Source organism: Xiphias gladius, chromosome 14, assembly GCF_016859285.1.
Source record: "Xiphias gladius isolate SHS-SW01 ecotype Sanya breed wild chromosome 14, ASM1685928v1, whole genome shotgun sequence".
Classification (NCBI taxonomy): Eukaryota; Metazoa; Chordata; class Actinopteri; order Istiophoriformes; family Xiphiidae; genus Xiphias; species Xiphias gladius.
In genome coordinates, this window is record NC_053413.1 from 3019748 (window position 1) to 3044042 (window position 24295).

Here is a 24295-nt window from a genome sequence, read left to right on the forward strand (position 1 = left end):
ACCTTTGCTGTAGAGAGTTTTAGTAAGTTTTTAGCCACACTAGCAGCATGGTTCTGGATGGCAATGTTGAACTGCCGGCTAACCACTTTGACCACTTGACTTTTCATTTAGCGCCACCAGCAGGTCAGAGTTTTCACTTATGCAGTGAAACATCTCAATCTTTATGACACTGATTGCCCAAAAATTTGGTACAAATATTGATGGTGTACAGACAGCGACACCTGGTGATCCCCCTAACTTCCCCTAGCACCAACAAGTGCTTGGCATTTGAGGTTTTGAGTTAAATGTTTCAACAACTATAAACACATTCATGATCCCCTTAGAATGAACTGCAGTATATTTAGTGATCTCCTTACTTTTCAACTTGTGCCATCATCAGGTCACAGTTTCACTTTGTTCAATGTTGTGATTTATTCCCCCACACCTCCAAAACTAACAACATTCCCATCAGCCTCAGCTGTTCTTGCATGCTACCACTATGATGAGTAATCTAAGATGGTGATCATGGTAAACATTATACCTGCTAAACATCAGCATGTTAGCATTGTAATTTTAAGCATGTTAGATGTTGCTGTTAGCATTTGCTTACAGCACAGCTGTGCCTCAGCACAACCTCTCAGAGCTGCTGGCATGGCTGTAGACTCTTGTTAAAGGACAGTTGTGTTATGCTCTTCTACACTGATTACTGATAGGAAGCCTACCGAAAATGAGCCTTCAGCTGTCTCTGTCTGTCGCCTCACCCTCTTGCAGGTCATAGCAGTCTCATGTCTTCCCAATCCACACACTTCAGTGGCATTGCTAGCTACGTATCTACAGCTAACATCTATACAGTAGTTGCAGAAGTGAGCTCTGTAGGGCTGGTAACTTAAGGCAAAAATATGCAGGCACGTCCTGAAGGTGCCTTACTGGATGTGTTGTCTGTGTTTTCTTTTTCAGGATGTTGTTAATCAATGGCAAGTAATGTAATGGTAAATTCTAAAATGAAGATGATGCACTTTATTTTTAAACAGCAGTCACACAAGAGAAATCAAATATGGTTGCAGACAGAGTTACTCCTTCCTCTCACTTGCTCAAGCTGCTGAGTTTTGAGAAGATGTGTTTGGGCCGAGAAAAATTCACTGCAGCAATTAATTCTGAGGAAGACAGAAGGATGAAACAGTTTTTCGATGTTGGCAAAAGTGAAGAGATATCTAATCTTCCATATATTTCTACTGAATATATGCTGCTCTGGACATGGCTTTTGATGTGGTTATCTTGGATTCAGAAGGCAGGTCTGAATCACAGATAACAGCGGGGTTTTTGAACACCATAGTCTGTGGTAACTAAAGCAATTCAATTGAACAGACAGGACTGATAACTTCTTTGTAGTTCAGAGCCTACAATAAGTGTTTTGGTTTAATTTGATTCGAGAACAGCCACCTGCCTTTTACATATACCAGTCTTAATGAAGTTAAGTAACTTTTTTTGCCATCTGAACAACTGTAATAATTAAAATATTTTTTGTTATTAGATGGCCTTATTATGGGGAGCATATAAACCAACATTTCTTTTTCTCACAACTTTTAAAATAACTAATTAAACAACAACAACAACAAAAGGAAAATTTACCTTATATTCATATTCCAGGAGTGATATTTGGGATTCTACACCTCCCAAGCAGGGACATCAGCTTCATTTTAGGAAGGGGTCAGTATGTCAAGGTCAGAGGTGCACCACTATTGAAGGGGAAAAGAGTCACTGATTTAATCTAATTAGATACATTTAAAGCCTTGCCTAATTATCTACTAACAGTATGTACAGTATATTGCATATTGCAGAGAAAGCACTGTTTTTTTCTGTTTAGCAAATTTGTAAAAAAAAACTAAACCTCAAAACCGCAGAGCATTAGTGCTTCGCTAGTGCAGCAAGCTAAATTCGTAGTGGCAAAAAAATATTTTGCTTATATGGCTCTTTGAGGAATTTTAATTTTCATAGGACTTAAGGGTTGGAAATGTGATAAACAGTAATTTCAGTCTGTTTGTGATGCTCAGAAAAATGTATTCATGGTTTTACAGCTGTTTCCTTTGCAATGTGTGTGTATTGACCTTATGCGACACACCCATTTTTTAGTTTGTTCCATTTGTTCCATATGTTTTATTTGTCCCTTAACTTCTAGTTAATATTAATGGCTATGGTAGATACACGTAAAAAAAATTGGGAACACATGCCCATATTTTCAAAGAGGATATGTAGCCCAACATCACCACATCTACCACAGATATTTGATTAAAAAAACAATATTTGGTGCAAAGTTATGTTGGGCATTAACTGCATTACAACTCAACTAGCCTACTTTATTTACATCTCTTACAAACCTTGATGATTTTAAAATGTGTTGGTCTTAAATATGATTCATTAATAGAATAGTATAATTTTGAATGATTAGCTTGTTACACAATAATGAGTCCATGTCATGGAAAACTGGACTGTTTAGTGTAATAGTGCAACTAACTAGATGAGTCTCGACTGTGGCTCTGTGTTTTGGATGAAGAAACACTGTATTAACATGTCACATATTTTGTTTTAAAACTGGTCAGATATTTGCATAACTACAGGCATAAGATGATCACAAGCAGTAGATGTCCCATGTTGCTGAAAAACATAAGGTCAGTAAGAAAAAGCAATTTTGGGCCCAAGCACCACTGCACATCATGTGCTGGGCACTGGCATAGCTAAGTGCTGGTGATTGCAGTGAACATGGAGTATGTTTTTAATACTGTGTACAAATGAATGAATGATACGGTTAGATCCATAAATATTAGGACCTTGACAGAAAAATTATTTTACCTGCTCATAACAGCATATTTGAATTGAACGAAAAATCATGATTAGGATTTCCTAATGTTTAGATTTTCAAGTTTCATTTCAAATTTACACATACAATTACAATTTATACATAAGGTGGGGATGGTTCGTCATTAAAATCCAGGATGCCTGAAGTTAATTCTTTACCAGGATGCTCTTGAAATTGTCAATCCCCTCGGAATTGCTCAGGAAATACACAAAGTTGTTGCCGTTTATCTTTCTGTGGCAAATTTACCTGCTCATGTGCGGTCCAATACTGATCACATGTCCCTTGTCTTATTGTGTGGAAAGAATGGCCTAAAATAATTTGGAAGTGCTAAGGTTTTCTCAGATATGTAAGTGGGATAAAAAAAAATTTGGAAGAAAATCGAATAACTATAGATGGTGAAAGGCACAAGGGAGCTCTGTATTGTATTGCTGGTGATAATTTGGGTTCACACGGCATTGGTGGGTTTACTGAATACTTCAGTTGTTCTCAGTACTTTTGTAGGTACTATGATATCACACATCGAAGTTTCAGAGTGATGATCCAAATGTATTTGGTCCACAGCGCAACCCTGAAAGTTACGATTCTGCTGTTGGTGATCTACAAGCTGAAGACAGTCAAGACATCAAAGGCATAAAGGTAAACTCTGTTTTCAAGGCTCTGGAAACTTTTCATGTCCAGCCTGGTCTCTCACCTTGTATAGGCCATGACGTATTTGAGAGTGTCTTATCCTATGATTTTGTACTGTACATCAAGTATTTTATCAAGAAAAAGAAAGGGCCTACATATTCACTTTTGAACCGGCACATCAAGCAGCCCTAGTACAAAGGATCTGAAGCTTTCAGGTCAAGCCATTCAGAATTGTAATATTTTAAGGTATTTTAAGGTAACCTTATATTTTAAGGTAACCTTAATATTTTAAGGTTGCTAGATGTATGTGTTCCCAATTTTTTTACGTGTATCTACGATAACTAGAAGTTAAAAATCCACAAGATGATACGGCAGTTAACTCTCCATCTTAAAGATATTGTTGATATGATTTGTGCGCAAAAGATTTTGCTGTCACAGGTAGCCTATCTTGACATTATAATCTTGACATATAATATTTTGAATCAAGAAAGGTTTTATTTCCTGAGAGTTCACTAAAACCAAAACAGCATTTCTTACAATACTCTCCGGCACTGATCGTGAAATTTGGCCCTTTGTTCAGATTTTAGACAATGCCATTTGAAAGTAAACACAGCTAAACACAGCTACTTCAAAAAACTTCAAAAACATCTATCTAACTTTATCCAAAAGACATCAGATGTTTCAGGCATATCTTTCAGATGGGCCAGGATGCAGTAAGTTCTGCAAGTCAAAGACAATTGTACTTTTTACCCAAACCTTTACAGTGACGCGATTAAACATGCAGTGACAGAGTCTGGCTTTTCAGAAAACAATGCTAATTTTTCCACAGACATAAAAAGACATATGGACATACAGACATAAAGCTAAATCATATAAAACAGTGTATTTCCTTGTGTCAACAAATTGACTTTGGAGAACTTCTCATTATTTCAATTCAAAACGATGCAGCTGTGTATTTTGTGATAGATATACATAAAGCTGACTATCATTCTGAATACCATCTGTACTCAGTGACAAAACAAGAGTACAAGGTTGCAATGTCTGAACATTAACGACTTGGTTGATTTTTACGTTACCATCGTACATTGTTAACCAGCACCAAGTCATTCTGCTAAAACACAGTGTGTTTTGAAAATACACATAATCTTGGCCACTGTGGAGTTGAAACCTTACTAAAACTGCAGATGTATCTTAGTAAAGAAAATGAAACTATGAACTGACTAGTTTTTCCTTTGAGATGTACAGAAATAAAAAGTTCAAATCCTCACTCACATAATATTCTCAATTAGAGGTTCCTCTTATCTGTATATATTGTATGTACAGCGTTACTTGACTAAATGTTTAATTACTTTTGTCTTTTCATCTTGGAAACTGGTGTCATTCTTCCTTGATTCCAGAAATGACTTTCTAAGCACTGCCATCACTGAGGTCTTGCACCTCTGAAAGAGGTGACGAAAGATATTCTTGAGTCATGCAACTGCAATAGGATAGGATAGAGAATGTGAAGTGATCTACAACCCCAAAAATAAAAAGATGAATGCATCGTACTGATGAGTCTGACCCAGTGAAAGTCCGTCCAGACCAGTGAACAGCAATCCAGGACACTTATGGGTGTTTTAACTAGTGATTTAAAATCACTATCCTTTGGAGAGACCCCAGAGATCCAGCAGGAAAAGCAAGAAAAACTGAAGATGATGTCTCAGCAAACTGATCCAAATCCAGAGGAAGTCAAACTACTAATGAAGTTGACTTTCTACACACAGTGTAAACAAGTCGACCAGGGGAAAAATATGAAATACCTCCTGGAAAAGTGGCTGTTTTGGTTCAACAAACTTGGCTTGACAGTCCACTTCAAGGAACTCACTGTAATTCGGCTTAAAGAAACTTTCACATGGGATGTTGATTGGCAGGTGAAATGGCTCCTGAACTACATGAATACTGTTTGTGTGAATAAAAACAAAAAGTTGTTACAGGCTGTAACAAAGTTTAAAATGATGAGGGGAGAGCAGAGTGGTTGCTCTTAAGATGTCAAAGAGATTGTGCTGCTTCTGCTGTTCTACATTGATGAGAAAGAAGTCATAATGTTATGTGTTGTGGAGGACATATGCCAAGTTCACGTGACTCCGACAATTGTGTTTTTTTTATTTCTTGGTCTTTCTTTCATTCTTTCTTTTGTATTTCCCTATTCTTTCTTCCTTTATTTCTCTATTTTCTGTCTATTTTGACATAAATTCATGTTGCACAATGTTTTTTGTTACTGTAAGCTCTTGTGGTTTGTCAAAATGGTATTAAAGGCCTTGGTTTTCTCTCACCTAAACTGGCACACACAATGGATTCTGTATTGATGGAATGAATACTGTTTGTGTGAATAAAAACATAACAAAAACAAAAACAAAACAATCCTCAAATTGTTTTGTGAGATGTTTCAGGAACAAAAGTCTTGTTTTAATTTTGTTTGAATTGTGTTTCTGTTGTTGTTGGTGTTTTTTTTCCCCTGCTGTTCTTCAAGATGGTTCAAGCTGAGTGTGGATCGAAACATTGTACTAGACAACATCCCCTCCTTTGTTTCTACTGTTCTGCTAGAGCTGACATCAACCCTGGAGTTTCTGCAGAGGTGTGTCTTTTTAGATTGGCTTTATCCCACATTTTCACTTTATTGAACCAGGACGTGCCTGCAGTGACTTGGGGGTCACAGGACATTTAACCTTTTTACTATTAGTAATGACTTTAAAATAATACTCAATAAAAAATGATGATTGATGTGAAGTTTTTTGCTGTTAATGAAGCTATTTTATAATATAAAGTCATCAGTCAAGTATTTTCTTATATTTCCTAAGGTGTTTTTTCTCGATCAATCCAGAGAAAGGCACTAAAAAGAAGAAGTCAAAACACATCCCACCTTCAAATGAATCCTAGAGTCCTTGTCTTGATTCAGGAACTTTCAGATCATGAGTGGCGTGATGTTCGAATATTGACTAAACTCAGTAAGATTTTTTGGCATGTGATGATGTGCCCCACTAACAGATTGAAGGTTTGTTTCAGCTCAGTATCTGATCAGTTCTTTAAGCTTAAGAAGAAAATAAAAGTTTCACAAAGAATTGTTACAGGGTTTGTATACAATTGTTACTGAGTTTTATTGCTCTTGTATTTTCTCATTTGCATGCCTGTGCCTCAATTTAATTTTCAAGAGCATGTTTGAATATGTTGGTACATTTGTTCTGTTTATTCAAATAAGGAAATGCAGGAATCCTTAAAGGATGTTAAAAATGTATTCATAAAAGATAACCCCATAATTGTCCTTAAGACATTCTTAGGAGGGAAGTCTTTCTTGCTCTCTTTTTCTCTATTTTCTTTCTTTCACTCTTTCTTTCCCTCATCTTTATTTGTTTCCCTCTCTTTATCTCCATTTTCCTCTTTCAGTTTCAATAAAATGATCAGTAATCTGTCACATGCTGTCACAATACATATTACGAATATGTATGTTGAGAAATGACAGAGGTTTTAGCTCACTGCTTTGAGGTTAATAAATTATTGGAAAGGCAAGTAAGTTATTATTGGATTTTTCAGTACAATGACTCTTAAGGTCATCTAGTTTTGCTTTTCAAATTTTAAATGCTTAATCTGTTTGCACTGGATTACATTTTTCACATTTCTGGTGAAAGTTAAACATCAATATGACGCCAGTGCAGCGTGAAATTGTCTATGAGAGAAGTGTTCAGTCTGCCTGTAATGTATAGAAACAGTTTCTATTTTTCACTGAGAAAATAATGTAAAATACTTTTAGGCAATTTTACAGTTCATATTTGATTGATATTAGATAGGAGTAATAGAACAGGCTTTATGCCTTTAAATTGCAATGAATACATTTTACATAAAATTCAATTGCAGTATTTAGATGTTGCTTTAACTGTAAAAATCTTTTCATTAATACTGCAAAAAAACTACATTATGAAGTTTCAGTAAAATTTGCATAAAAATTTAGCTGAATCTAGTCTTATAATGAGGCTTTTACAGTTAAACAGTGTTGTTTGTTTGGTATTTTAAAATGAAACTGAATCAGATTCAATGTATAATGGGTGACAACTGCATGTAAATCTTACTTCAAGAGTTGGTTTAATAGCAGCGTGGTCATGCTAATCTGGCAGAAAAGTGCTGATGAATTTACCTGTCTAAAATGTATTTTCTTTACAAATTACAACAGTTTTTAAACTGTTACATTCACAGATTGTTCTGTAAAGTTGTTCACAACTTTACTGTATTTTTTGCAGATTTAGTTTTTCAATAAAAACAACAGGATTTTTTTTTTTTTTTTGCAGTGCATCTGTCTGTTTTTAATTGGCAACAGCAACTTCATTGTTCAGCCTAATTAGACGCACCACTTGAAATGTGACACTTTTATTATTTGGATCACACACACACGTTTGCGCAGCTATCCTTATTTAGATTTTGCATTGACTTCCGTTCATTGTGGACAGCAAACCCTAACCCCAACCTTAACCATGACCAATTCATGTGTAACCCTAATCCTAACCTCAATTCGTACCCAAAACTTTAACCAGGACCTCATATATGACGTTTTGCCTCATTAGGACCAGGCTTTGGTCCCCATGAGGACTACTGGTCCCGACAAAGTCGGTGTTTATTTATGTTTATCTGGAAAAGGCCCCCAAGAGGTAACAAAAACTTGCATGCGGGCACACACACACACACACACACACACACACACGCACACAAAATACCACTAAACGCATCTGGTGTGGTTGAGTATTTTTTCATTGTATTATTAGTCTTTATTCATGATCTTTCTAACTCCAAAGCTGATTCCCACTGCAGCAGCAATAAGTGCACAAATATAAACAGGGAAAGGGACATGCACATGCACAGCTGATAGCCTGTCAGAGCTCCAAGCTGTTATTCACAGAGGAGCTGCTTCTGCTCCCATGATGGGAATTAACAAACGCTACAAGGAATTAGTGTTTCTTGGCACTGTACAAATTAACTTGTTCTGCTCCGTCTCTCCGTGATGCATGCTGCTTCTTGATATAACTCCAATCGGGTGCTATTTGTGTGTATGTGTCTGTGTGTGTGAAGAAGAGGGAGAGAGAGACAGTTTGTGTGTGTTTGTCTCTGTGGATTAACAGAAATTAGGCATGGCAAAGTCCGATGTCAGACAAATTTCTCTGGGTGATTTCGTCCAGACATAAACAATATAAGGAGGGGAGACAGGCCAGTGGCACACACACATTTACAGACACACCACATGCACAACACATATACAAAACATATACACATGCAGCCCTGTCTATAGACTGCCGGGTTAACTTCAAATACATATCCGTCTTTTTCCTCTTACAGGTCTGTACACACAGTTTCTAACTAACAATTTCTCTGAAACACACCCACCGCAGTTCATTTAAGTTTGTTGTAATGACTGGCTCGGTTGCTAAAACAGAACAAAGTGAATAATTATATAATAAGGCAATTTAGTTAAATACAAAGATGAAATATTAAATATAAGTAATTTGCAATTAAAATGTTAAAATGTGTGAATAGAGTTCAGAAAGGTGATATACACAAATCAGCCACAGAATTAAAATAATTTCTTGGTTTTAGTGCTGTGGCTGATCATTGTATACAGAACATGATGTATCATTCTGCTAAAAATTATTTATTTCAATTAGCATTCTTTTTTTTTCATTTTCTTATGCCACAGAAAAATTGTACAGATTGTGCAGCTAAATGTATAAATACTGGTAAAAAACATAACATAGCGTCATCACTCTCTTTACATTGCTTAGATGGACTAACATAAAGGGGCAATTATTTTAATGTGGTGCAGTAAGGACTTTCTGACAGGCTGATTCAGGGGTCAGAGAACGAGTCAACACGCTTCAGTTTCTATTTTCCATCACATACACTGCTTACTAAAGCTTTCTTTTCTGGGCCCCCATTGCTTGTTATGGCATCATTCTTTAAATTTTGGTTTCTGTTCGTACAATGTATTTTTTCAAAATGCTAGAAACATTGCTAGAAAAAAGTTCAAAATGTCATAGTACATTTTAACCTTTTTTAACAATTGGGCAAATAATTTTGTTCGTTTTGTAAAATTTCAAAATACCTGTATGGTGTAATAATTCATTCACTGCATCGATGCATAACTTAAAAATCTGCCAATTCAGCTGCATTGATCTGCTGAGAGATGGGATCGAATTGCCCTTGCTTTATCTATAATCACTATGAAATGCCTTGAACCTAATAGTGTTTGTTTGAAAATATATTTTGTGTGTTTCAGCTTGGAAACTCTGTTATCAGGTTTAAATAGCTTACGTCTGTACTCTAATAATCTCCTTTGTCATTTGTCAATACCCCTCGAAAATGACACAGGTGCATATTCTGATCTGTGTTTAAGGTTTTGGATATGTTTAGGCAAGTAAAACTACTTGGTCAAGGCTGGGTTGGATCAACCTGCTAACCGGCTAAAATTGAGCTGTGGGCACCTGATACCCTGGTTCTTGCATCTTCATTATGGTTGTATCCTGTTGTCTTGAAAGCTGTACTAATCACTAACAGTGATATCAATAATATGCACGATAGGTGTTGCTCATTGTGTCAAAGCAACAAAAAATTATTACCAATGTAATATTTCCCCTCAGCTCCAAGCTTGTGACTAGCTGGTGAACATTTTTGATTTATTCAAGAGACCAAACCAGAGCTAAAAGGAGAGTGAATACTGCGCTAAAATTCTCTATGTGAACACAAACAGGGCTCAAAATAAATGACAATGTTATTCCCTGTATTTACTATTACAACCAAAGATCCTTAGAGTTCAGAGTAGGCACTTTAATCTCAGGCGTTGTTTCATTTCAAATTTAATGTGCTGGATTACAGAGCAAAAATGACAAAAAAAATGTGACTGTCCAAATATGTTTAGACTGCATTGTATAGCTAAAGTAATAAGTAGGAGAAAAAAAAAAAACAGTTCAAAGGTCAAAGGAACAATGGAACAAGCCGACACCACCAAATTCCCTCTGCAGCACCTAGATAAAGAGAGTTTTTTTTGGAATTATCAAGTGAAAATGGTGTAAGGATTGACAAGGTTTACACCCCCTGTCAGAGTTGGGCAGATTGGTGATGATTTTTGTCTAAAATTGTCAGAGCTCTGAGTTTTTAATATGTCATTGCTAAACCCACAATCGGGTATATCCATCTTTGTTTGGACCCTCTACCATGTAGCATTGATGTTTATGAAGGAACACCCCCCACCAATTTGAATGTGAAATTTTGATAGGATAAATGAATAAGAGGGTATACCCAAATGTCAAATTTTCAAAGGCCCATTTTTTCATAAAAAATGGCCCAATAGTCTTAAAAACTGCATCAAACACCTTTGCTCACACCCTTCGTTTAGCTCATGAAACATTGAATCCGTAGACCCTTTGTTGAACTATCTTCTTTCACGAACATCCTTTGGAGGTGGAAGTCATTGATAATTCCGCATTCAAAATTCTGCCAACTATCAAAATATAAGGGTCAGTTCTTTATATTTTGACATTTGGCATACTTTTGAATGGGGTGGTCTGGGTTCCCAAATGTCACAATGCCAAATGGGAACATTTTTGACACGGGGACCTGACAAAATGAGAACATTTGACTGCTTCATTCAAATGTATGTAAAATGTCAAAATGTTAGGGTCTATTCCTCATATTTTGACATTTGGAATACTTTTGAATGGAGTGGTCGGGGTTCCTAAATATCAGCAGTATGTAATGTCTATTAAGATGAATATTTGCATATTTTACATAGGAAGATCTCGGAGACTCCCGATTTTACACACAGTGTAGGCAAGGCCTAGAACGAGTCCACATGACCCAAACCCCTCTGCAGTATCTTAAAAAAAAAAAAAAAAAAAACGTTTTATATGTAATAATCAAGTGAGGATGGCTGCTAGTAGTCTTTGTGTGGAAAACAAAGTGACATATGTTTTCTTCCTATGAGGACAGTGCTTGTCCTCCTACAGGTTGTTTTCCACCTCTTACTCAATGCATGATGGAATGCTCCAGTGACCCCACAGTATTGGACAGGATAAGCAGTTTAGAGAAGGGACAGATGGATTTTGTCAAAGCTTCATACCAAGAGTATGAAACCGAAAAACAATTACAATGCTTTTCAGATGCTGATAAGCAGACTTAGCTACAATTTCAAACTGGACACAACCTTGAAAAACAGATGGAAAAAAGTCTGCAAAATCCCTTCATGTAATGCTTCATTCTATTCTTTTTAGAGAAATTGTCAAATTGTGAATTTTTTTTATGTTTTAGCGGTCAACGGCAAATTATTTTTGTAATTGCATATTCATAACAGAGAAGATCACCTCATCACCTGCCTGGCTGACAAACAGGATGTGATGCATCACCAGCTATTCCCACAGGAAGAGTGTCCATGACCACAGATGGCCGTCTGAGTTGGCAGTTGATGGTGATGATAGATTTAAATTGAAGCCACACCTGTGAACCAAAAACTAGCCTTGCTCATATTTCAATACTTCCTGCTTACGTGTTACATCACTGCCTCTTCCCTTCCTCTTTTGGCTGTTTCAGAGTCAGCTTCAAGGATGATTTGGACCCTGAGGCTCCCAGGAAGCTGTCTGTTTCCTGACCTGAAACAGAAAAAATTCCAGAGGTTAGGAATGAAAGCGGAAGTAGGACACAAGAGGGACAAAAAACAAGAGGCTTAATTTTGATTAATGGAATAGTTGAACATTGTGTAGTTGGTTACATTTTATTTTTTATTGCATCATGTATTTATCCAGGAAGGTTTATCCACAGCAATGGTGGCATCATTTACTCCATGTTACCATCAGCTTGCAGTTAACTGCAGCTTTCTTGCTTTACATGAAAAACAAACCAAAAAATGTAAAGGACAGGCTGAAAAGAAGTTAAAATGCTAAGAAACAGAAGCATCTACATGCATGGAAATAATTAGTTATTGGATTTAGTGCTATTGGTGATAGCAGCAGCAGCAGCAGCAGCCCTGCTGACCAGAACCAGAGAGAAGGAAAACACCAGCTAAGGTGTTTGCAGATGAAGCAGTAGGCAGGAGACACCAGCTGTAGAATGATCTAGGTTTGTTTAGCAGAACAACGTTAATGTGTTCATTTTTCATGAGATAGGCCAACTTACCAAAGTACTCACAGTATTTTGTTTGTGTGATGAGCTCAAACATATATATATATATATATATATATATATATATATATACACATGAAGCTACTTATACAAAAATAGAAAACACAAAGCTACCCATAGTATTACACTATTTACTATACAAACATGAGTCAATGAATTTCCACAATAATATTGATTTCTGTCTACTCTCAACAGGAAAGTAAATGAATTTCCCAAAATTTCAAACTGTTCCTTTAATGTTAAAACCACTTTAGTTGTTTTTGTGTTAATTCAGTTAATGTTTTTGAAAATGTACTTTGTTTTGTTAGTTCTGTAGTGGAATGTATTATACAAAAAGGTGTTCCTGATATTATCATTTAAGTGATCAATCACTATTCTTGTCTTGTATGACTTGGACTGTATGTGTGGTGGTGTAAATTGCTGTTTTTCATTCCCAGTCCATCCCTGCTATCACACTTGGTTATAATGTGCTGAATACTCTGTTTGTTTGTTGGGGTGCTGAATGTGTGGAAAATGTAGGACAAAAAAACCATTAAGCCATTAGATGGACACAACCCTTTTTTTATGGACCACAAAGAGGTTTTGTTGGGAAGGGGACGTAGAAGGCCAAAGATGGGAATTTTTGATAACACGCACGTCAACAGGCACTTCTGTGATGACCAAAAGCTGGACATGTTGGCACCAGCAACATGTGTGTGGGTGTTGAGTTTGTGCAGGTCAGAATGAAGGGAGACAGAGAGGTGATGAAATGATTTCACTGTGAAAGCCTTTAGCTCAACACTGTCCTCATATGGTGGAGCAGAGAATGACACAGTGAGGCGATGTGCCTTTTCTTTTTGTTTCCACCTCATTCACTCAAATGATTATTCTTTTCAAAGTGGCCATAGTTATCTGAGATGTTGCCCTCATGACACTTGATTGTATTCAAAGTTCATCTTATACTTCACCACAGAGGTGTAACCCACAAAGCTGGCTCACTTTCAATCAGCGTACATCACCATGGTAACCAGTGCTGTGAAGCTAACCTACTCCATAGCAGGTTAAATTCACTGGACTGGATAAAAATGTCTAAACAGACCACCTACTGACTAATCAGCACTCTGGAAAAATAGATTCAGTGTTCCTACAGGGTCTTCAAAGGGACAAAAAGATTGCAATCAGTGTATAGTGTCAGGATAAAAACAGAGCAGCTTGCAACTCTGTCTTAGGCCATTAAAGTCTTAATTATAACAGAGATAATAAAAAATCCTTGCCACATAACCAGTTGCCCACCCTAGCCATAAAACTGTCCTTCTTACGTTCCCTACATGATCCAAAGTATGTTGACAATTGAAAATTACACTCATATGCATTGTAATGTTGAAACAAGAAAGAGACAAACATAAATTGTAGCCATAAAGTTAGAAGTACATAATTGTCTAAAATATAATTGTAAACTGATCAGTGTATATTATATTACCTCACATGAGCTTATGTTTAAGTGGCCAGATGGTGTGTTGAGTGGATGTTCTGTAAATGTAAACTGGGGGAATAATGTCAAGATTATACTGGTAACCAGAAGGGAGATTTGGGAATTTATAGACTCTCTATCTGCCACCTGGCATCACACATTGTGGAAACACAGAAAGGCTTTTGTGCCTTTACTGCTGGGGTTACTGATGGTGGTAGACTAAGGTATCTACAGAAGTTTGGGCTGTATAAAATGATACAGCCACAGGACTGTATTGCAGGATTGCACTCTTATATCGTTATTAGATTAATGGTGGAAAGTTAAAAAAAGTATTAAAATTGATGTAGCAGAATGTGATGCCTACATCACGCGTACACGTAATTAGCCTAATTGTTATGCTAGTAGTGGCTAATGCAGCTTCAAGCAGAGATGAGAAGCTAGCTACGGGGGTCTGGTAAACTCACTTCTTTCTAACTCCTAGACTAACTAGAATTTACACAGCTCCCCCTGGAGACACGACTGCTTTATACAACTTTTTTTTCACATGCAGTAATACTCCCCAACACTTGTGAACAGACTTTAATGTGTAAAACATTTCTTACTCTGCATTATTCAACAATAAATTGAGCAAAGTTTTAAAAAAATTGCAGCAGATCATATGTTAAAAAATAGAAACTAAATAATTTTCAGATTATTATAAAATCTAGTAAATTCCAATAAAATGGAAAATGATGGTCTCAGGATTGCTCTGAGGATTAATGGTGTCACTAGCCACTAGCCTGTGTAGATGCACAGATGAGCTTCTGGTAAACTGATTAGAGATAAAGGATTGTTTACCTTAGGTCTGGTATTATGGATTTGTGGAATAGGCTGTATAGCTGCATGGTATAGAGCAAATAAATTACTCATCATTACTAATATTATTTAGTATTGTAATTTTTAATTCAGGTATTTATTGATCACTATTAATGCCTTTAGATATTTATACTTATTAAATATGTATTAATTTAGCAAGGATCTGCACCTGAATAAGAACCATGTTGTATAGAGTAATTAACTGTAGTATTTAGAAGAATATCTTTGTCAATCAATTAATCACTGTAATCATTTCTGGTGTTTGCAACAGCAAATTCCTGCTCATTGGCACAAGATTAAGGTATTCACAGTACTTCATGACTCAATATAAACAGCTAAACCCCGAGCAGAGCTTTCTAACAGGTGAACTGCCTTGTGAAGATTTGTATGTTAATTTCAGCACCAAAGTACGGGTCACTGAAATCATTCACCTTGCCAACTTGGCTGACTGTATTTAGTTGTGGTCAGTTTACAGTGAGAGCCACAAACCAAAGCCATCACAATCTAAACATGGTAAGGAAAATGGAATGCAAATGCAAAAGCAGATGCGTGACAGAGAAAAAAAAAACACATTTATACCTAAGAATAGTAGCTACATTATATTTGACAGTCAGTAATGTGGTATCACTGTCAACCATAATCAGGTTATCAAATTGATTTTTAATTGGCTGTGTGAATGAGTAAATGAAGCAAAGAACACTGAATATAAGGAAATAGTTATATTGAGGACCAAGAACCAGTCAAGAATCATTTTTTTACTTTTACTTGAGGTAATCCAAACAAATCTAAAAATTGGGCTGTTTATACATTTGCGCTCTAACAGTTGGTAATTGCTTTAAAAATTGCCTCGTTAAAAAAGGCAAAAAGAACACTTTGGAAACTAATTGTTACTACAATTACCCACTTCATTATTAAATACTGGTGGATAATACAGGATAATATTTGAGAGTAAAACAGACTTTAGCAGGAACAAACTTTTGCTGACACAATATATGAAGGCAATGACAAAAGCTGAGTGAGGACTGCAGAGGGAATGTCCCGAGCTGAGATGAGAGGATCCGCAGGACAGAGCTGGGGAACTGGATGGCCAAAACATCTGGTATGAAATGGATCCTAAAATGAGTCATGTAGGGAAAGAGAGAGATTTGGTTTTAAAAATTTGAATGTACATGTACAAGTAAACAGTATACAGCACCTCAAGCCAGGCTCTCAGTAAATGATGCTTTACTGAGAGCCTGAAAAAATTTTTTTTGAGTGTCTTGGTTACAGTTTGAGTTACCGTGGAAGAATGGTTGATAAAAAAGTTTGTTCAGATCAGCGACAAACTGAAAAAACCATTTGGTCACGTTCAAAACTATTGGTGTTATTAGCAACACCTGTGCTTTTCCTAGTATGACAAGTCAAAATGTGAAGGCCTACAGTATAGCCAAGGCCAAATTCTTACTTTATTAGAGCTAGTGAGCAATGTGTGAGAGGTTAAACTTGCATTATATTACAGACTAACTTTTAGGCACCAGAAACATTTAGAATGAGTTCTGCTTTCAGTTATGATAGACTAAACTGAGGGAGTAAGCCTTGGCTAAACCCTCGACAGGCTAATGTTGGTATATTTAACTTCTTTATCTTGGCCAATATGGGAAACATACTGTATATTTGTATTTTCCAGCCCAGTATCCCTAGTAATTACGTCCATTTTAGATCATTCTGCAGTTCACAATAACTTAAATTAATTAAAATTTTGACTTTTGATGGTGCTAGAGGAAAAGTCAGATGATCAACCAATGTAATTATAAATAGAAATGAAAATAACAATAAAAAAATCTTTTTATGCTTACAAATGAAAAAATGCAATCTAAGAAAATGTAATTTGATTTTGAATTTTCTAACATTGACTTTGATATTAGTTATTTACTTATTAATTTTGATATAAAGCAGTATTTGCTCTAATTTAATTTATTAAGACCTACAGTAAATGTTGCTGCAGATACCCTAGTAGCCTTTGTCAACCGCAGAAATCTGCATGCAATCTACCTGCCATGCGTGACACCTTCATTCATGACCCATAAATTCCATGACATGCAACCAGCACTGTGTTTTTGTACTTCACTGTTATCTTTCTTTTTCTCTTTCTCTTTCTCTCTTTCTTCTCCCTTGCTCTCAGTCAACCCCCACTTCCACAAACCCACACACACACACACACACACACACACACACACATACACACTCTGTGGGTGGTACAGTGCCCTTCTTTACCTAGTATAGAACTTCCAGTGCCATACAGGACCATCTTGAAATCAAAGAGATGATGCAGTTAAGAAAAATAAGATTATGAAGGATAGATAGATAGATGATAGATAAAGACATAGAGAGAACAAAGTTTTTAGAAAAATTAAGGCTAAATTAAACTACTGTGTATCCGGGGATTATTCTTCAAAAAGTGGGCTTAGCTGTTATGGTTAGGATATGCCTCTCCCTCTTTCCCCCTTCATGTTTTTCTGCTGTGTTCTCCTTCATTGTGTCTCTTGTTCAGCCTCAGTTTTTCTTCTCCCTGTCTGTGTTTAGGTGTGTGTCTGTCAGGTGTGGCTATCCGGTTCCCTCCTGCCCCCAATCCACCTTCACAACTGAAACCTATCCACTCATCACCGCCTGCAGTATAAAGAACCTGGATCTTCACTCCATTCTTCATCAGATCATTCAGTCGGCCTAGGGGTATGCACTACCAACTATGTTTACATTTACTCATTTTGAAGATGCTTTTATCCAAAGCAACTTACAAGTGAGGGATAACACTAAAACTTCAGTACAGTAGGAGACCTTGAAGGAAGTTCAAAGTGCTAGATCTATTCAAAAGACAAAGTGCAAGGAGATCAGGTAAAGAAGTAAACTGAAAGTGCGCAGTAAGTGCTAGTTAGGCACTATTGGGTGTTAGAGGTGTTAGAAGAGGAAATACTCGGAAGAGATGAGTCTTCAAGAGTTTCTCGAAGATAAAGAGGGATGCCCCTGCTCTGACAACATTTGGTAGTTCCTTCCACCACCGGGGAACCACAAATGAGAACAGTCTGAACTGTGATTGTCTTGTGTGCAGGGATGGGAATTCCAGACCACGTTCCGTGGAGGAATGCAGTGGCCGAGAAGGAGCATAAGGCTGTATGATTGATTTCAAGTAGATGGATGCAGACCCTGCAGTCACTGTGTAGGCAAGCATTAGTGACTTGAATTAAATCACACGGCCATGGGTAGCCAGTCAAGGTCAATAAGCACCGGAGTGAATTGTGCCCCTTTAGGCTGATCAAAAACTAGTCGTGCTGCCGCATTCTAAGGGTTTCACTGTGCGTGAAGGGGGGTCCACCAGAAGGACATTGCATTAGTCGAGGCAAGAGATAACCATGGCCTGTACCAAGAGACAGGTGGCGTACTGAGTCAGGTAAAGCCTGTATTTTCATATGTTGTATAGACCAAAGTGACACAACTGGAAGACAGATACAACATGGTCAGAGAAGGATAGCTGGTCATGGTTTCTCACAACCTTTGTTGGGGTGAGAGATGCAGTAGCGATTTTGATTTTTATATTGTGATGGAGAGATTGATTGGTCGGGACGAAAAAGAAATCAGTTTTAGAGATTTCTTTGAAGGTTCCATTCCCTCATCAATGTGGACAAGTCTGAAAGACGGACGGTTGTTTTCTGCGTAGCAATGATATGAGAAGCCATGCAAAGAGGAGAGGCCTGAGCGCTGAGCCTAGGGGCACCCCTGTGGGGAACAGATGGGGTAAGGACGTATGAGGTAGGATTCAAACCACAGTGGTTCACCATGTAGAAGAGTGTCTACTGATAGGTCCAGCAAGATAAGGACCGAGGACTGAGCTACAGCTCTGGCTGATACCTCGTTCTAGGTGAGAGGGGTGAATGAGAGACTTAGGACTGTTACATGTTACACTTTTTGCTGCCTTGCATTCAGCTAGAGGGCTGAGTGAGGGAGTGTGTGAGCCATTGACCAGAGGAAGCACAGAAGGGTAGAGAGCAACTCTTAATCCAAATTTGTAATTCTCCTCATGTTTTCTTGGCTCCTGTTTAATCTTATGCTTACATGTGGTCCAGGTCCATCCTCCTCCTGCTACTCTTGTGTTTGCCTCGCCCATTTCTCACAACGATAATTAAAAATAAATTTCACACTATGACAGATTGGAAAAATAATCGAGGTAACTCAAATAGTATATTCACTTCTGTATTCCATACGCAGCTGTCTGTCTGATTCCGCTGCACGATTGTTAGACGATATTGTCTCCAAGGTTCCTCTGAACCTCCTCTCTTGGCTATTTACCTGTATAGATCATTCTGTCCCCTCATATTGCACATCCAGAAGGTTTTTATTCTGTATTTTGCAGGTTTGTTGGGCATGTATTGCAAGAGCTTGCACCTGCCTTGGAATGGGACAATCTGCTTATCTATGGTGACACAGTGCACATCCAGAAGGTTTTTATTCTGTATTTTGCAGGTTTGTTGGGCATGTATTGCAAGAGCTTGCACCTGCCTTGGAATGGGACAATCTGCTTATCTATGTTGACACAGTCATTGGGGATGAACTGTCTCCCTAAATTGGCCAGGAAACAGTCTAGCACATACCTGAATGTGGGGATGTGGTCTGTTTCCAGTCGCAAAGTCCTGGGCCCTTTTGTCATCAAACCGTATGACACTGCAGATATCTCATATCTCCTGAACCCCATGGTGGCCTTGTACATTGAACTTAGCAGCAGATCCAAAAAAAGCTTTGACACTTCTAACACTCTGAATAAAGAAAATCAAAAGCACAAGAATGTTTTCAAATGTACATCAAGTATATACAGTTCTATTTTGAGTTTTATTTGGTTAACCTTGCTAACATTAGCTAGCTAGATTAGAATATCAACAGTTGGCTAGCTAATAGTATTGGACACTAGTAATGGATGTGAAGATCAAGGTAACCTCAACCCAATGTACTAATATTATATACAGTTACCTTTCACAAGATATCTAATATTTTCTTAGGTAAAACAATTGTAAGATAAGACTTAACATGCATCAGATTTGCAAATGCAGCCGTGTTGAGCTGTGAAATGTGTGAGAGGGGAATAGTTCCTAATTGCAAACATTTAAAAATATCAAAAGTTCCTATCAAATTCTATAGTGAATACATATGGGTCATTTTTGACCCATTTTGACCCCATGTGTGTAAAATTGGAAAAATGAAATGGAAATGAAAATAATGATTTGTGGTAATCAAAAAGATGTTTAATGTATACCTGGAATATTAAATGATAAAATAAATTCATTTCAAAGATATTGCAAAGAAACACTGCTTGAAATAACAAAGGAAATGAATAAGGGTCATTTTTGGCCTATTTCGTGCATTAGAAGTGTAGTGACACAAAAATAATTTATATTCAAAAATTCAGAAAGGAAAAATGAAAATAAGGATTTGTGATAATGAAAACAAGTTAACTGAGGATTACATGGAATACTGACTAATGAAATAAGTTTACTGCAGAAATATAGAAAATAAATAAGTAAGTAGTGATCCTTTCAATCTGATCTTTCCAGAGTCTTCACCTCCTTTCACTGTAAGCTTACTGAAAGGAATCCAGTCAAATTTAGTGGGTGCAGAAATAGCAGCATTTGATTTTACTGGGCAAAACCTTTTGTTGGACATTTTTAATGCATGTTTGCAGTAAGAAATGCCATTGGCACTGCAAGAAAATGGGCATCTGTCCTGCCAGCTAGTGAGATTTAAAACTTTCCACAGTAAGCCACAATCCAGAACACAGTCACATATATGTAGTGTCTACATGGAAGGGCACAGATTATGGAACACCTATCTTGTCTTTAACATAGTATTTAAAAAACAAATTAAAACTTTAAAAACATCAGCAGCGGCAGAGGTGCCTTACTAAGGTTAGGAAATACCCCTGATACTCCTGTGTTTGCAACACACTGCTCAGGCGTCGAACAGCTGGAATACACGTGTGCTATGAGGACATATCCTCTTTTTGGCCCTAAAATTTAGATTTAATTGGCATGTGAAAGTTTCATGAATTTCCCATTAGGTACTTTGCAGTAACAGTGTCAAGTAAATAGAGAAAATTATTGTAATAAAACACTGCTTTTATTCAGTTCCTTAATTAAATTAAATAATTAATACAAATTAAATAATTAAATTGTCCTCAAAAAAATGTTATTTAATTATGCCTACTAAGAGAAGACAGTAGAGAAGCTGAAGCTGACATTGTCGTGTAACACTTATGTATTTTTTAGGTTACCATTCAAATGGCATCCTGCTATCATTGTAAGGTACATCAGAGTAGCCTTGATGGTTAAAAATGTACTTTGTACATTCTCTTGGAATAAAGAGATGCAACACACAGAAAGACATTAACCATTCTGCAATATACCTGAAATACAATTCTGTTAAACTCCCTTTAAAATGAATGAATATACCCACTGACTGTCAAAATCAAGTTTAATATGCACTTGGTTATTTATTTTATCAAAATAAAACATTTACTTTTTTGCTGTTGTTATTCCATGATGCCTGTACATAAATTGACACTGTACATTTCGAACATTAAAAATAATATTTTAAATGAAAAAATACATTACTTTTCACATGTACATTGCAGGCATTTCTCTATACTTGTGCCTTAAGATGTCAGTGTTATGTTTTGATTCATCAGTGAGAGCAAGATATGGATGAATTTATACCGTCTGAAACTGAATCTTGCCTGAAGCTGTGGTAATTTTCTGCTCTAAAAAGATGACTCAATTATAGACCATGTAAAGGAAATTAATGCATCAATATCGTGTTGATTTGATTTCTTTGGTTACTGTTGAGGCTAGATTGCAGTATGTTGTGGGATTTGCCTCTTCTAAGTCAAAGTTTGTTTGAGTTTAGAATGTATCCTTCATGTGTGATAGCAGCTTACGCAATCAGGTGGAAAAACAACTTTTTGACTCAGCCCTCTTAGTAACAGCTAACTCTTTTACTAGCTACACCCAACCCGCTGTCAGAGGCCTTGTGTGACACCATCATTGTGAGTTTTGGGGAGGGTGAACTTCTTATCCTTTGTCTCCTCTGGTTTGCCTTCTTTTGTGCTTTCTGGATGACTACTTCTCCAAGGTTCTGTGGCATCTTCATGATGTATGTTCTGAGCACACTCCCATAGTAGCTGACACAAGGAGCTATAGCCAAAAAAAAAAAAAAAATTAAAAAAAAAAAAAAAAAAGTCATTTATTATCAGTTTTCTATTCCCATCAGTTATTGAAATAAATTTCAGAGTTGCACCATGCACCATCCCTCGCAACCACATATGACACTGTATATGTTAGCTGGCATTAAACATTAGCTGGTGTTAGCTTAACCATTAAACACCTTATAATTTTGCTGCAACAGCTACAGGGGAAGAAACCTATCACAAAGACAATTTCTTGGATGATGGCATGGAGGCCTACTGTTTGAGTCAGCTACTACAATACTAGGAAAATGCAAATGCAGCCTCTTGGCAGAGTAACAACTCTGGACAGATATGTGAAGAGTGCAACATAACATGGAATAATTTTGATTTCATTTGGGTTCAACAGCCAAAACGTAAAATGTATTTCAAAATATTTTTTAATACTCTGAGCATTAGCTTTTCAGATTAATTCTGGAATCTGCAATTTCCGATTTATTATTATTGTACCCATCTTTGGTGCAGTACAATACTAAAAATATAATAACTGGAGACACTGTTAATACCACTCTGTTAAGAAATCTTGATGGCCTTGTTGACATATTAGTTCTCGCTTTCAATGAAAATGAGTGAGTCATAAATCTGCATTGAAGTTACATAGTTGAAAACATTTCAAAACTTAGTCCAATCATACATACTGTACCTCTTACCACCACGCGTTGGTGCATCTATGTTCTGAGACATGTCCTGAGGTTGAGGTAAGTTAAAACGGACACATTGTGTGGAGACTTGAAACTTGTAAAAGTAGGAGAACAGAAAAAGGAGAATGCAGCATTAAGAATGTGTACCAAAAATAAATTACATAAAAAATATTCACATAAATTAATTTCTTTTTTTTCAAGTAAGAAAACAGAAATTTTCAGCATCTAAAAGACAGGTTTATTCGGTCTGACAATAATGTCTGTCACATAATTTGCACAAGTTTGTCTCATGTAGGCATGTACACCACAGGGTATTGTGGGTTCCTGCCATCGAGTGAGAATGTCAATAGTGACATGTTGAAGATTTAGTAATTGAAGAGTATGCAGATCTGCTGTACTGCATTGCATTAGACAGGTGTTTCTGGTTTTCTGCTCAGTCATGTAGGAATCTGATTCCACTGCACTGTAACAAAACAAGAATTCAAAAGACTGTACATACAGTATACAGTATGGTGCATTTTTTCTTATTTCTTCCCAATAACACCACTGAGTTGGTCCAGATCATACTGTCTAAGTGCTTACTGAAGATACCTGATAGCTGTTTATTATAGATGTTTCCTGTGGTTCACTTACAGACATGTTCAAAATTGGTTATAGTTGTCTCCCACACCTGTATCAGGGAGTGAAAGTTCTGAAAAATCTCCTTTGATTGTCAGTTGTGTGTGTATGACAGGGTTTCAGCATACCTCTTGGCAGGGGTTAAAGTGGGATTTGGCAGCTGGGTGCACACAGCACGTAGAGGGCCAGTGATTAGACAGACTGGGCCAGTAAGAACTTTATGGATATTTTTAAGGGTCCACTGGCCCACCGATGCGGCCCAGGAATGTCCTGGTATGCCCGATGGCCAGTCCAATTGTGTCTCACCCAAGCAAGAGCCTGACTGTTAACATCAGAAGTACATTTCTCTGCTGTGACAATTAAGTCAGATGGGACATCGCCTTGTGTGATGATGTGCAGGGAGGGGCCTCTGTCGGGCCTCTTTATGTGCGTGCTTTTCTTTCTTGCTTTCTGTTTGGGCACTGAGATTTACTTACTTATTAATCGAAGGTGCTGGAACGCCGTTCCGGATCATTCCAGCACACTTTAACCCCTGCCTCTGGGGATGTTACGACAGATAAAAGAGACAGATCTTTGCGAGGCAAACAGCAATATGATGACCGTAAATGTCTGTGTGTTCCCAGGAGCACAGTGGCCACATCAATCAGGCCTTTATGATAGATGGAAGCCACTTTGAGTAAATGGCATACATTATTACAGCCCGCTTGGAGTTTGCCAAATGGCCTTGTCTGAACGCTGGCAAACACCAAGCACTTTTCATCATCTGGCTAATTTACATAGAGTTCCTTGAAAAAAACCTACTCCACAGTGCATGTGACCTGCGA